This window comes from Lactuca virosa, chromosome 5, assembly GCF_052849685.1.
Source record: "Lactuca virosa cultivar CGN04683 chromosome 5, Lactuca_virosa_CGN04683_v6, whole genome shotgun sequence".
NCBI lineage: Eukaryota > Viridiplantae > Streptophyta > Magnoliopsida > Asterales > Asteraceae > Lactuca > Lactuca virosa.
The window spans coordinates 225,421,189-225,436,673 of NC_136430.1; the positions used below are offsets into that span (position 1 = coordinate 225,421,189).

At 37.9% G+C, this 15,485-nt stretch overlaps 1 long non-coding RNA gene across 2 annotated transcripts; it reads left to right on the top strand.

Moving 5' to 3' along the window:
* Positions 1 to 535: 535 nt before the first annotated feature.
* LOC145116519 (uncharacterized) lies at positions 536 to 14,647 on the top strand. 2 transcript variants are annotated; one of them, XR_013712140.1, is made up of 3 exons: positions 536 to 603; positions 1,043 to 1,402; positions 14,143 to 14,647. It is a non-coding gene; the product is annotated as an uncharacterized LOC145116519 (long non-coding RNA). The 2 variants fall into 2 exon arrangements; XR_013712141.1 differs by having other exon boundaries at positions 1,060 to 1,402.
* The last annotated feature ends 838 nt before the right edge of the window (positions 14,648 to 15,485 follow it).

The following is a 15,485-nucleotide window of genomic DNA, read 5'->3' on the forward strand; positions in this document are numbered from 1 at the left end:
TGCATCCTATATTATATTAGTCTCAAATCATTTGTAGACTGTGTTTACAGGATGTAATCTTTGAGAGTTGTGAGTTGAGTTAATCATTCAGACTAAATCCATATCATATTTTTTGTAACTCCTCACTATGATCGATAGCTTTCATTTTTTAAGAAGTAGTATCAGAGTCTAACCATGAAGATTCAAACTATTATTTTATTAACGGTCAGGACTTGACAAATTCTATACAATTTGAACGATTTTGGTATGTCTATCAATTTTATGGAGTGATGTTCTTATTTGCAATTTACTCGAATCCCGATCAATCTTGTTGATGCAAATCTTTTTTTGTTGATTTATCCCAAATTTTGATCCAATTATTGATCAGTCATGTTCGCTCTGTTACTGTTCATACGAAAGCCCGATCCAATAACATTGATATGTTTACTATTCATCTTGGCCCAATTTTCTATGCTTGTTGATATGTTTACTATTCATCTTAGCCCAATTTTGTATGCTTGTCCGATGTATATCATTCGTTCCTGTTCATTTTTTTTTTAACAGCAGCAATTCGTTCCTGTTCATTTGTATCGTCTGAGGATCGATTTTTGTTCGATTAATTCTGTGAGTCGTATTTCTCAATCAAATCACATTCTATTTTCAAAATCTTTTGTTGTTTCATGATATAATCTTAGTTTATCAGTTCCTCTTAATCGCAATCTGGATATCTTCACTGATTTCAATCAATTTTCTTCATTGTCAAAATCGATTTGATTAAACTCTGCTTTGACTCTGATTCCATTCGATTGAGCATTCAAAGGGAGATATCAGAATGCTTCGTAATTGATTCATGTAGAATTCAAGGGTCAAAGTCAAAGATGGAGTTCCAAATCGTTTTGAAGTCAAGTAGATTTTTTTGGTGACTATTCAGAAGAGATTGTCAAAGGAAAATTTAATGAAATTGAAAGTAACATGAACTGTTAAAATTGGTGCTTTGATATTCGGATGTGTTCTGGAGCTTTTTAATGCTTCATGATGTTTTGGATTCAATTTTCATTGCAAGTGCTTCTAATTGGATAGCGTTCATGATGGTAAAAAGGAAGCTTTACAAGAACTTGAAAGTCAAAATTGGATCATATTTGCTTCGTGTTTATCTTGTGCTTCGGGATTCAAGAACTATCAAATTCCGGCTTCAAGAATAAATGCTTTGGGTAATTTATTTCGTCACTTCGGGCAGATGGATTTGTTTTCTTCGGGCTGTGACACAAACCTGATTCGGGATTTCAATACTTCGGGTTCAAAATTAACTTTTTCATCAAAGATTGGTACCGAACTCGTGTGATTGTTTCGTACCTGATACCTCGGTTGCTTCATATTCTCCATCGACGAGCGGAAACACATAAATGGGGAAGAAACAATGAAGGTACACTCTTAGTCCCTATACTTTCAAAAGTTTAGCAATTGTGGCACAAAATCAGAAAAATTGACATTTTTGGGGCTGATGTCGGGATGATCAGATTTGATATTTTTGCAAGAATAATTCAACTAAACAACACATTTTTAAGGATGTCAATGGAGACAAACAGGACGAGGAGTGCATCCCCCGCCCCCGCCCCCGCCCCCGAAATTTCTCCGTTCCCCCGCCCTGCCCCGCCCCGAAATGTCCAGCTTTCCTACCCCTGCCCCAGCCCCCGAATCCCCCTTATTACCCCCGCCACCATCCCCGTTCCCCCGCTCCCGATTGATTTTTGGCTGCATTTTTTTTGCTAAAAGAAATTGTTGTTTGTGCTAAAATAAACTATTTTTTAGGTAACAAATAATTATTTATTGCAAAATTTTACATGTTAAAAACAAAAAAAAGTTGTGGCATCTTAAAAACATTATACTAACAACTTAAAAATATTTTTTTGTTGAATTTTGGAAGTTCAAAGTCATGTTATTGGTTATTATATTTATATAATTAATATAATTAATATATGTATAATTTATTAAAGGGGGCCCATGGGGTTTTGGGACGAGACTGCCCACCCCGCCCTCGCCCCCGAAATTAAAATGGGGGTTAATCTTGCCACCGCCCCCCGTCCTCGCCCATCGACACTTATCAACTACCGAAGATTGGAGTTTGCGGAAGTCTTCGTCATTACTTGTCACTACGATATCTCGTTCGAATTTCTTATTCACTAGTAGTTGTTTAAGATTTTAGATTCTTGCCATCCATCTCGAATTTTAAGGGGGGAAATGTTGGGATACAAAGTTCTTCATGGAGGATGACAAGAGAAGACTTGGAAGACCCAATTAGACATGTGGGTTTTAGGTTATGACTTGAGATAGAGTCTTGTATGCATCCATATATATAATGAGTGCCATATCATTTATAAGATGTGCTTAAGAAATATAACATTTGAGAGTTGTGAGTTGAGTTAATTATTTATACAAGATCCATACCATACTTTTTGTAACTCCTCACCATGATCGAGATTGTCTTTTAACATCCAAATCATCATGTCGATTGTGTTTTTATTATTCTACATGTTAAATCAAGTTTTCATGTCCTAACTAATAATAGAGCCATATGATTAATGAAAGAGAGAATTTACAAGGTTCTTGATGAAAGCATAAAAGAAAAGAAAAACAAGATGAGGAATATAAAGGCAAGCTAAGCCAACCCTAACCCTAATGGGCAAAAGAAAAAAAGAATCCCAAAACAAATGGGCTAACACACACACACACACACACACACATATATATATATATATATATATATATATATATATATATATATAAGCTAACATCCCCCTCAAACTCACAATGTCACATTAATAAGCATTGAGAGTTGGTCACACAAGAACTGAAATCGAGACGCTGACAAAGCCTTCGTAAAAATATCATGAAACTGCAAGGTGGATGGAACAAACAGAAGCGATATCGTCCCGAGCTGTAAGTGATGACGGGTGAAGTGAAAATCAATCTCAATGTGCTTTGTCCGCTCATGGAAAACAGAATGTTTCGCAATATGTATCACACTCTTTTGATCACAATGTAGGGAAGTAGGTGAAGAAATGTGAACCCCCATATCTGCAAGAAGCCCGTAACCAGATAATCTCACGTGTAGTCACAGCTATATCACGATACTCAGCCTCTATGGAAGATCTAGAAACAATGTCTTGTTTCTTGCTCTTCCAAGAAATGAGAGACTCTCCAAGAAACACGCAAAATCCGATGGTGGATTTGCGATCACGACGATAACCATCCCAATCGGCATCACTATAGGCATGCAACTCAAGAGATGATGTCGAGGGAAACAAGAGGGTCTGAAACTGAGTGCCACGAAGATATATCAGAATACGGAGTACAACGCCCCAATAAACAAAAGTATGAGCAGGAACAAACTGACTGGAAACATAAACAACATGAGCAATGTCTGGAGGAGTAACTATGAGATAAACCAAACTTCCAACAATAGTCTGGTAAAGATTCAGATCAGATAAGGGAACACCATATGTAGGAGAGTACCGTGCATTGGTTTCAAGAGGAGTATCTACAGTCCGATTGTCAGAGAGGCCTGCCCATGTAAACAAGTCTGATATATATATATATATATATATATATATATATATATATATATATATATAGTCTAAGAAAGAAGATACCCTTTCTTAGACTGAGCTACCTCAATACCCAAGATATAAAGCAGAAAGCCCAAATCCGTCATCGCAAATCGACGAGCTAGATCATGCTTCAAAGACTTAATATCACCATGGTTCTCGCAAGTAATAATCATGTCATCCACATATAAGGAGAAAAGAATCTGTCCTGCATTTGAGCATCGAGTAAACAAAGCCGAATCATGATTACTCTAAAAAAATCCAAGAGAGGTAATCACTGTGGAAAATTTCTCAAACCAAGCACGAGGTGGTTTCTTGAGACCATATAAAGCTTTGCGAAGCCGACAAACCTCACCCAACTAGTGCTGAATTCATGGGGGAGGAGACATATAAAGCTGTTCATGGAGGTCACCATTCAAAAAGGAATTCTTGATGTTCATTTGAAAGATCTTCAACTGTCGAACAGATGCAACTGAAATCAGAGTACATAATGTCGTCATCTTTGCCACTGGAGAAAAGGTTTCCTCATAGTTAAAACTGTATTGTTGTGAATACCCTTTTGCTACAAGGTTGGACTTGTACCACTCAACAAATCCATCAATTTTTTTTAATCTTTTACACCCAACGACAACCAATCGTATGTTTCCCAGGAGGAAGGGAAACCAAATCCCATGTATGAGTTTGATGAAGAGAAGTGAGTTCCTCAGCCAAAGCATTCTGCCAAAGAGGATCCAATACAACTTCTCTATACGATACAGGTTCAGACAGATGGTGGATGCTCGCTATAAATGAAGCAAATAATCCTGAGTATGTAGAGTAGGCAAAATCTAGAAGCTTGGTTGACTTAATAGGACAAGTAGACATCCTGAGGGGTGATGGAGGTGGATCTTCAACAGTTGAAGGCGCGGACTAAGGAGAAGTCGAGGAACTCTTTGAAGACGGGGGCATGTCCTGAGCTGTAGGATCAGGCTGCATAGATGAATCTCGAACCTCTGTATCCCCCATCAAAAGGATCAATATATAGAAGATCAGAATTCGTTACATCGTGGGTTGTAGCAGGAGTCGAATAGAAAGGAATATGTTCCAAAAAGGTGACATGCCTGTAAACATATAACTTATGACTCACCAGATCATAGCAACAATATCCTTTCTGTCCAACACCATACCCCAAGAATACACAAATATCAGATTTTGGTCCCAACTTGTTCCTCTCAACATGAGGACGAAGAACAAAACAAGTACATCCAAAAACTCGTAGAGCAGAGTAGTCTGGTAGTGACCATATAACTTCTTAAAAGGAGACATTCCTGAATTCAATGCAGTAGGGATACGATTAATCACATAAACAACAGTTAAGACAGCTTCTCCCCAAAAGGCACTAGGAACCTGGGTAGACAAGAGCAATGAACGGGTTGTCTTAACAATATGACAGTGTTTCCGTTCTTCCACACCGTTTTTTTGAGGAGTATCAGTACACGATGACTGGTGTATGGTACCATCAGAAGCAACCAACTAAGTAAACTCATTAGAGGTATATTCACCCCTAAGTCACACTTGAAGCACTTTATCACATCTGAATGTTGAGTTTTAACAAGAGCTCTAGAATTGTTGTAAATGACAAGGAAATCAGATATGTGTTTCATAAGATAAACCAAGGTATAACAAGTATAGTCATCTATAAAATATACATAATAAGTCGACCCACCCTTTGTGGATACTGGTGTAGGACCCCACACATCAGAATGAATAATATCATAAAGAGCAATAGAGCAAGACATACTTTTACTGAAAGGTAAAACAATGAATTTTGCCAATTTACAACCACTACAATTAGAAATATCACAAGTGTTCAAATCACCCAAAACACCACTAGAAGCTAGAAAACTAAAATGTGATACATAAACATGTCCCAAATGAGAATGCCAAAGATAAAACTGAGACGAAAAAGGACTCAAACGAAAAGAAGACAAATCAATATTGGAGGCAGCAACAACAGACATTTTGAGAACCTCCAAGACATAAAGTTCTCCCACCCTACGACTAATACCAATCACCTTCTGAGTGTGTTGGTCCTGTATAACAAAGATGAAATAAGAAAATAGCACCCAATTACCAGAATTACGCAACTGGCTGACCAAAACAAGATTCAAAGTGAGTTTGGGAATGTAATAAACATCATGGAGAGAAATATGAGGAATAGAAAAACACCCAACACCATCGACTTTCATAGATATATCACTAGAAGACATAACAGAGATAGATGACATGCATGACATAGAAGTAAACGATGAAAAATAAGGATCAAGGTTGTAGAACTCGTTACTCGGTACTTGTTCGGCCGACTACCGAGTAGCGAGTACCCGGGAGTACTCAGGAGTACTCGGGGAGTACTCGGATTCGGTAATTCATGTAGAAATATTTTTAGGGAAATTATATATGTCAAAATCATAAGTTGATTGAAATATATAACAAAATTAGATACATATGAATACACAAAAGCTAAAAAACACATAATGGTCTCACTTCGTGAATAATTACTTAAAATTTAAGACATATATATGTAGTAATAATCACATGTGTGTGTTAAATAATAAATCATTAAGTATATTATACATATTAATCACCGAGTTGACCGCATTTTACAACACTACTCAGTTCAGTAAGGGGCTGATCAGGGAGTACTCGGGATTCTGTAACTCGGCTCGGTAAGGGGCCGAGTAACGAGTACTCGGAGGAGTAATCGGCTAACTCGGCGAGTTTTACAACACTGATAAGGATACATGTGATGGGTTGCACCAGAATCTAAAATCTACAAAGATGAAGTATACCTGAGGTACCGGATGAAGTAGGGCTAGCATAAGACATAGATGCAGACATAACAATAAGATTGGAGGCCAAATACTGTTTGAAACTCTCAAAAACCTTGGGATCAAATGTAGAAGGTCGCATGTTGCCAACTGACTCAGTGTCAACTGATGGAGCAGCAACATCGAACTGTGGAGGGCGAGGTGTCCGTGGAGAAGCACCAAAAGAACGTGGCTGAAACTTCTACTTTCCAGACCTATACTACTTTCCCGATTGAGTTTGACCAGATTTACCATTGTTAACTAATAATGGACACTGAGCTTTCCAATGATTTTTTTGTTTGTAGAAGGCACATTCATCATAAGCAATCCTTGGAGTTTGACGAGACTGATTAGTGGAAACAGCAAGTACAACATGAGTGGAAGTAGGAGTGGAGATTGCCTTAGACCCTTTATGCGTGTGGGACTTGATACAAGTCTCTTCAGCAATCAGCTCATGAACAACATAATCCACTGAGGGAAGATGGGAACAATTAAAAATCGTTCCACGTAGGCCTTCAAAATCAGAACGCAACGCGATCAAAAGCTGAACCAAACGTTTTTCTTCCCTCCTAACGATATAAGGCTCAAAGTCTTTTAACTCTTTAGATTCAGTAAGAGCCAAATGATCCCACAAATCAAATATAGTAGCATATAAATCTTGAATACTCATATCATTTTGCTGAAGGGCACAAAGTTCATATTCTAGCTGATACTGTTTAGCAAAGTTGGACTGAGTATACAGTCTCTCCAAATGATTCCAAACTTCCTTTGCTGTGTCATATTTTGCCAACTACATACCAATAGACTGTGTAACTGAATTTTTAATCCAAGTAATGACCTTGGATTTATCAGTCTCCCAAGCATCAACCAACAAATCGAAATTTGCCTCTTGAGGCACTGAAGGTTTAGCTTTAGTCCCAGTGACATAGCGCCCCATATTCTTCCCACAAAGGAAGTTCCTCATAACATAGCTCCACTAAGTGTAATTATTTCCATCTAATCAAGTACTGATTGACTGAAGGGAATCGTCTTTTCTAGTCATGATGGCAATAGATAAATAACCATAATATTGAACAAGCAATCATAGAACAAGAACAACAAACCAGCGGAAGCAACCAATCAAGTAGCAAGGAATCGAATAGAAAACCCTAGAATTCGAACAACAACAAACTAACAGCAATAGTAAATGAACACTAACAAGCAAACGAACATCAGCAACAAACGATTTGCGTCGCAGATGACTGCTACAAAACCTTCTAACAACGTATCAAACCTCTGCTATGATACCATGATAATAGAGCCATATGATTAATGAAATAGAGAATTTACTAGGTTCTTGATGAAAGCATAAAAGCAAAGACCAACAAGATGTGGAAGATAAAGGCAAGATAAGCTAACCCTAACCCTAATGGGCTAAAGACAAAAGGAGCCCAAAACAAGTTGTCTTATAATAAACACAGACTAACATATATATATATATATATATATATATATATATATATATATATATATATATATATATATGCTAACACTAACAATATTTATGATCACCAATGAATTCATTGATAGGTTTTATAGGTTATAATTAAAAAATGTGGGGGGAAAACTTAACCCTTAACTTCGCATGCAACATATTTGGATCTAAGTTTTCTCTATTGAGAGCAATAAAAAACTGAACATGAAGAACCCTAAGGAGCCCCTACTATAATCGAAATTACAAGGGATTTAGGGTTTACATACCTTTTGATTATGATAGAAAATAATCAAAGTAATTCCTTTCTTCCGATCTCTTGGAAAGCTAGCACCAGAAATCCAATGCCTCTAATGGTTTATACCCAAACCCTAGCAATAGAAGACTTGAGAGGAGAGAGGAGAGGGGATGATATTTTCGGCTATCCTTCTAGGAATTTGAGTGGAAAAAAATCATAGGCTAAGGGTCCTATTTATAGCTGATAGGAAAACCCTCGAAACCCTATTTTGAATAAAATAATATTATTTCAAATCCGAAATTATATAGTTTCCTAATTATCCATATTATCCAAATGGACTATTCTAGAAACCCTAGATGAACAAGCAAAATTCAGCCAACCCTAGGAATATTCCATAATCCTTCTCTTGTTGAACAATTATAGCTTAGGTCCTTGCACTTTTAATTAATCTCAAAATTAATTTCAATTAATTTCTGATTAATTATTAATTAAATAATGCTATTTCTAATTAATATATTAATCTCATAAAAATAAGTTATTTATTGCTATTTATTAATCATATAATAAACCAATAAAGTAACCTCTCTCTCCAAAAGTCATTATGTCAATTACTAGTTTTGAGGGCAACCCAAAAAGCACTTTGCTTTTAATTCAAGTATATACCAATTTAGTTATTGGATTAGACACCTAATCCAATAGTCTCTCACTTGGATAAGTCTGTAACTACAATTGCAATTATATCTTCTAAATTAAATAACAAAGCGTGATTTCAAAAGCAACTGTCCGACTCTGATCTGATCAGACATCGGCCCTAAGATAAGTGATCAAATATTCCTCCGTTATTCAAGATGTCATATAGACATGATCCATGGATTATAATCAATCTCTTGTCCAAAATAACGTTTCCCTATTTCCTGATTTGTGATGACCTCATAAGACTTACTAATTGAACACATCAATTCAGTCCTGGTTGGGCCCAACACTGTAATATCAACACCAAATCACTGAGGGCCCATAAATATCGCTTTTCCCATTATGTAAAAAGGAACGAATAAACTTTGACTCATATGCTTGTATCTTTTACTCACCAAATCATGCATGACACTACGTTTTATAACATCAAGTTACTGATGCATTTTCGTAACACCAATGCACAACCGACTTGTAAATTACAATTAATATATCTCTGTTTTAAGAACATAAGATATTATCATCTCAAAATTAGTCGTGATATAATACATGAAGTAATTCTCTGCGGCTGGGTTTATCCAATACTCAAAATCCCCATTTTCTAAGTACCCATGAACATTGTAACAAATCTTATTGCAATGTCTAACTCCTATAAATAATCTACAATTCAATTCCTGATAGTCTTGATTCACTACTTACTTCCAAAAGTATGAACGGGTATGGAGTTTTGAATAATCAAATCATTCAGGAAGTAAAACATGCATAGCGAACACAAGAATAAACAATTGAAAAAGGCAGTAACCATACTCATAAATAATCTCCATTATCTTATCACCAAAGTCAATTACATTAATTTTGTTACAAGTTTCAAACTATCAAATAACTAATAAACTAATAACATCTCTTAAGCCAATGCTCCTAACATGCTAGTTATGCTTAATTCTACTCAGAGCCTTTGTGAAAGGATCTGCAGGAATATCTTCTGAGGATACCCTAGTCACTAGGAGATGACCTTCTTCAACCCTATGTCTAACGTAATGGTACTTTCTGTCGATATGCTTGGATCTACCATGATCCTTGGGGTCTTTGATCAAAGCAACTGCACCTTCATTATCACAGAAAAGTTCTACTTGCTCTTGAATGGTCGAGACTACTCCGAGATCACCGATAAAGTTCTTCAACCAAGCCGCTTCCTTTGATGCCTCACTCGCTGCGATGTACTCGAATTCACAAGTAGAATAAGCAACCGTTTCCTGTTTGGAACTCTTCCAAGTAACCGCTCCACCTTTTAACAAAAACACCCAGCCCGACTGAGAACATAAGGTTTCTCGATCTGTTTGAAAGTTAGCATCAATATATCCAATCACTCTCAACAAATCACTACTACCAAGGACTAGAAATGTAACAGCCCAATTTTCACGCCCAAAAATTTCATTTTTATAAATTACTTTAATTAAAACATTCGGAGGAAAAACATTGTAAAATCATAACATCTCATAAAATAGTGTCTGAAAATCCAAATCGTAAATAGAGATAATGTCAGAGCATAATCCCAAGGAAACTCATAGTGCGGAATCTGGGGTGTGTGTATGATGTGCAGCTACCGCGCCGGCTCCTTCCCCTTCGAAGAAGAGGTACCTGAAACAAAACTGAAAACCGTAAGCACAAAGCTTAGTGAGCTCCCCCATAATACCACATACCATACACATATAATGAACAGCTAGGAGATACGGGCCTCGCCCACACTCATGGAGATACGGGCCTCGCCCACACGCCGCTAGCTGGGAGATACGGGCCTCGCCCACACTCCACTATCTGGGAGATACGGGCCTCGCCCACACTCCACTATCTCTAAGATACGGGCCTCGCCCACACTCAGCTACTAAACCATAACATACAAGTATCACACAGACAACGAGTATAAACAATTCTATCGTACAAGCATATATCATAATCAAGCTCAACTATGAGATACGGGCTCTGCCCACACTCCAATACTAACGTATCATCTATACGGGCCGGCCTTGGTGCCTTAGACCCGTTCCTACTAGAAGGAAACTCACCTCAAACGAGTAGCTGCTGATAATCTGTGCGGGGGAATCTCTGACTGCTGCTGCTCCGGAAATCCTCCGGCTATATTCCCCACAAAACACTTAATCAGAATATGGTATCTACCCTTTAGGGTAAAATGACTATTTTACCCCAGACCAAGTCCAAGTCAAAGTCAAAGTCAAAGTCAACTTCCGATTGACCAGACTCGCCGAGTTGGGTCGTCAACTCGTCGAGTCCCTACCTCTTCAACTGTCCTCCTCCACGTTCCTACTCATCGAGTTCAGCGATGACTCGACGAGTTCTCCTTCTAACACAACCTCAGATGAACCTTCATCCGACTCGCCGAGCGGTATGAACACTCGTCGAGCCCGTCTTCATCCTAAGAACACGTCCTGTCCTCGACTCGCCGAGTTGTATGAACAACTCGTCGAGTTCATCTTCAACGGTTGGGAGATTGCCTTGGACTCGCCGAGTCTGTTCTAGCACTCGTCGAGTCCCATGAACTCCATGTCTAAAATGAAGTCCAATGTGTTGGGTCACTCTTTCTATCCTGCTACAACCCTACTAACACCCAACTGAGTTCTTTTGACCCTCAACAGATATGGGACTCAAAGCCTTGGACTCGTCGAGTCCCAAGAATGGACTCGCCGAGTTGGTCACGTCCACACCCTAAATCCTCGATTTCTGATGTACAACTCATGACCAAAAGATAGATCTAGGCTCCTACAATCGTTCTAGCACGTAAAGTTACAAACTTTACGTGCATGCATGGGACTTTGAGTCCAAAAGGTCCTAAAATAAGCTCTTGGGTTGCATGGAGTCTTCCTTGGGTGGAAAAGCACCCACTTTCTGCCTTGTGACCCCTCAAAGGACCTAGATCTGAAGCCTTGTCCCCAACCATGCTTGCATTCATGGTTGACTACCTAAAATGGCTTATAAAATCCCTAAATCTCCACAAAATGGGATCTAGCAAATGAACAAGCAAGTTAGCAACTTTATACCTTCTGAGGACTGAAAATGAAGCACAAACTCGAACCCCTCTGGTCTCCTCTTGTTTCCTCAAGCTCTTCTCCTTCCTTCTTAAGACCACCAACACCAAAATCCACCAAAATAACTTAGATTGCTTCAACAATGGCTAGGTTTTCTATAGAGGGTTTATGGGAGCATAAGGGACGATGGAGGCTGTATAAGGTTGTTTAAATAGGGTGCAAACCCTCAGTTAGGGTTTTGTCCAGACAGAGTCTACTCGTCGAGTCCGGGACTCGACTCGACGAGTCCATCACTTAAATCCCGCGTCTCATCCCGCTTCTACTCGGCGAGTTGGGCCTTCAACTCGCCAAGTCCCAGGCCAAAAATGCAAAATTACTAAAATAAAATACATACGAGGAAGCGGGTGCTACAAGAAACATTTCCTTTGTCCTTTGTAAATACTTCAGAATGTTCTTTACTGCAGTCCAATATGCTCTGCCAGGATTTCTCAGAAAGCGATTAACCATGCTCAAAGCATAAGACACATCAGGGTGAGTACATGTCATAGCATACATGATCAAACCTACACCTGAAGCATATGGGACTTGATTCATGTCAGCTATCTCTTCATCTATACTGGTGCTTTGAGTCGTACTCAACTTGACAATTTATGGGTAGTTCCCCTTTCTTGGAGTTTTCCATACTAAACCGATTTGGTACCTTGTTTAAGTATGTACTATAACTAAGACCAATAATTCTTTTGTTTTTATCCCTCAAAATCGTTATCCTAAGAATATAGGTTGCTTCCCCTATATCCTTCATGGAGAAACACTTCCCAAGAAAACATTTTACTTCTTGCAAGGTCGGAATATCGTTTCCCATAAAGAGTATGTCATCAACATACAATACTAGGAAAGTTACCATACACCCACTAGCATTGACATACACACATGACTCATCCTCACTCCTAGAGAAACCAAAGTCTTTGACTTTCTCATGGAAGCAAAGATTCTAACTGCAAGATGCTTGTTTCAATCCATAAATGGATTTCTCAAGATTACACACTCTATTAGGATACTTTGCACGTAAAAAACCCCCTGGATGGCTCATGTAAACATCCTTAGCCAAATCCATTGAGGAAAACAATTTTTACATCCATCTGCCAGATTTCATAATCATGCAAGGCAGTTATGGAAAACATTATCCTGATAGACTTTATCTTGGCCACTAGTGAGAAGGTCTCATAATAGTCAATCCCTTGGGTTTGAGTAAAGCCCTTTCGAAACTAGTCGTGCCTTGAAAGTGTTTACCTTTCCATTCATTTCGGTCTTCTTCTTGAAGATCCATTTGCACCCAAATTTCTTTCGACCTGGTACATGATCAACCAAATTCCAAAATTGGTTATCGTACATAGACTGAATCTTGCTATCCATTGCCTCTTTCCACTTGACACCCTCAGGGCTCGCCATCGCTTCCTTATAGTTAGTTGGCTCATCCAAATTTACCAGTATACCATCACTGATAAACGTGTCACCATCTGACGTTATATTCAAACCATAGAACGTAGGTGGCATGCTAACTCTACTAGATCGACGAAGAGGTAATGAATTGTCAATGGGCTCAACATGAGTCTCATCCTCTGGTTGAGAGCTAGTGTAATCTAAGGTTCCTTCATTGGTTGACTCCTGAATTTCTTCAAGGTCAATTGCACTCCCACTGTCCTCTTTGAATATGAGATCTCTCTCGCGAAAGACTCCCCTTCAAGCTACAGAGACCACGTTCTCATTAGGTCTGTAGAACAAGTATCCAAAAGACTTATATGGGTAACCAATGAAAATACACCTCACACTTCTAGGTTCTAGCTTGCCACACATCTCTCGTCTAACAAAATCTTTACAGCCCCAAACCTTGATGTGGACCAGCGAGGGAACTTTCCTTGTCTACATTTCATGAGTTTTTTTTTTGGAAACGTTCTTAGTAGGCACAAGATTAAGGATATGGGTGGCTGTCTCTAAGGCATACCCGCCATAAAGAAATAGGAAAAGAAGCTCAACTCATCATGGAACAAACAATGTCTAACAAGGTCCGATTAAGCCTCTCGGCCACACCATTAAGTTGTAGTGTCCTAGGAGGAGTCAATTGTGAAACTATTCCACATTCCTTCAGATAGTCATGGAACATGATGTGTGCATAATTAACTACATATTTAATTCATATTTCTAATACTTTTAGCTACAATTATGCTTAATATAGAACAAAAGATACTTATTATGTCTAAATTATGTTTTGTAGTGGCGACGACTTACTCGGGACAAAAAGGAAGCATACGAGGAGCTGGGAGCAGGAAACGGGAGTAAAAACAAAAGAAGAAGAAAAGTTGTCTGAAAACCACGTCGTGGTGACATAACTACGACGTGGCAAAGGGAAGAATTGTGATCCATGTGCTGACTTGGCAGACACGGGAAAAAGACGAGGACCAAATCGTCGTGGTCAGATTTCCAGAATTATCAAATCCTGGACATTAGGTCGAAATCAGAGGCATGCATTCAGTTTTCTGAGGTTAATTGCGATTAATAACCCTTAGAAACCCAGAAGAAAGTCAAAATTCAATTGGAGCTCAAGGATTGAAGAAGATTTAGAAGATGTTCATCATTGATCTAGTTGGTTTGCTTATTAAACTTATGTCTAGCTTATTTTACTTAGATCTATTGTGTTTTTTTGCTACAATGAGAGGGTAAACACGTTTTATGTTTTTTTTTGGTGAAGATGAACTTGAAACTTATGAGTTGATTTTATTTATTGGATGATTATATTTGATTTTACTTGTGTTTGATATATATAAACCCTAGCATGTTTTAGTTCTAGTTTATATTGCTTATAAATCAGATTTTGTGTGTTAATTGATCATATTAGTTGCATGAATCTATCCTCTAATTATTCATGATCATTAGATAATTAGAGCTAGGATTAATCATATCTTAGTTTAAGTAATTAAAGCTAGTAATTTTAACTGTATTAGAGAGAATAATTAGTATTAATTTCTGCTTGGTTGCTTGAATTGATCATATGAGAGTAACTCATATCATTCATAGTCCAATTATGTTATTATCAATTTGGTGTTTAACTTGTGCATGATCATTGATTTTTCCTTCATAAATTGGTAGGCTAGATATTTGATCATAATAGATAGATAATTGGTAATCAATATAATCTATCCATAAGAAATCAACTATAGGAGAAAGTGAAATCGGATCTAGGCAGAAGTATTCTTCAAATTCTTGAAGTTACTTTGTTTTTGTTGTTTGCTTGCTTTCTAGGTGATATTAAGTTGTTATGATCTTGAAAAATCAGTAACCCCCCCCCCCCCCGAAATCATAGTTTGTTTGTTAGTTTAATTAGAAATAGTTAATCTAACCAATTGATTTTTGTTCCCTGTGATCGACACCCGACTTACCTGAGCTACACTTTAATCTAACTAGGTACACTGCCTATAGGTGCATAGTTAGTAAGAGTTTGTTAGGTTAGAAATTTAAAACTAATAGGTACTTTTGTGCACATCAAAGTTTTTGGCGCCGTTGCCGGGGAACAGCTTATTTGGTTATTAGTTAATTGCTTTTAGTTATTCGATCCTTTTT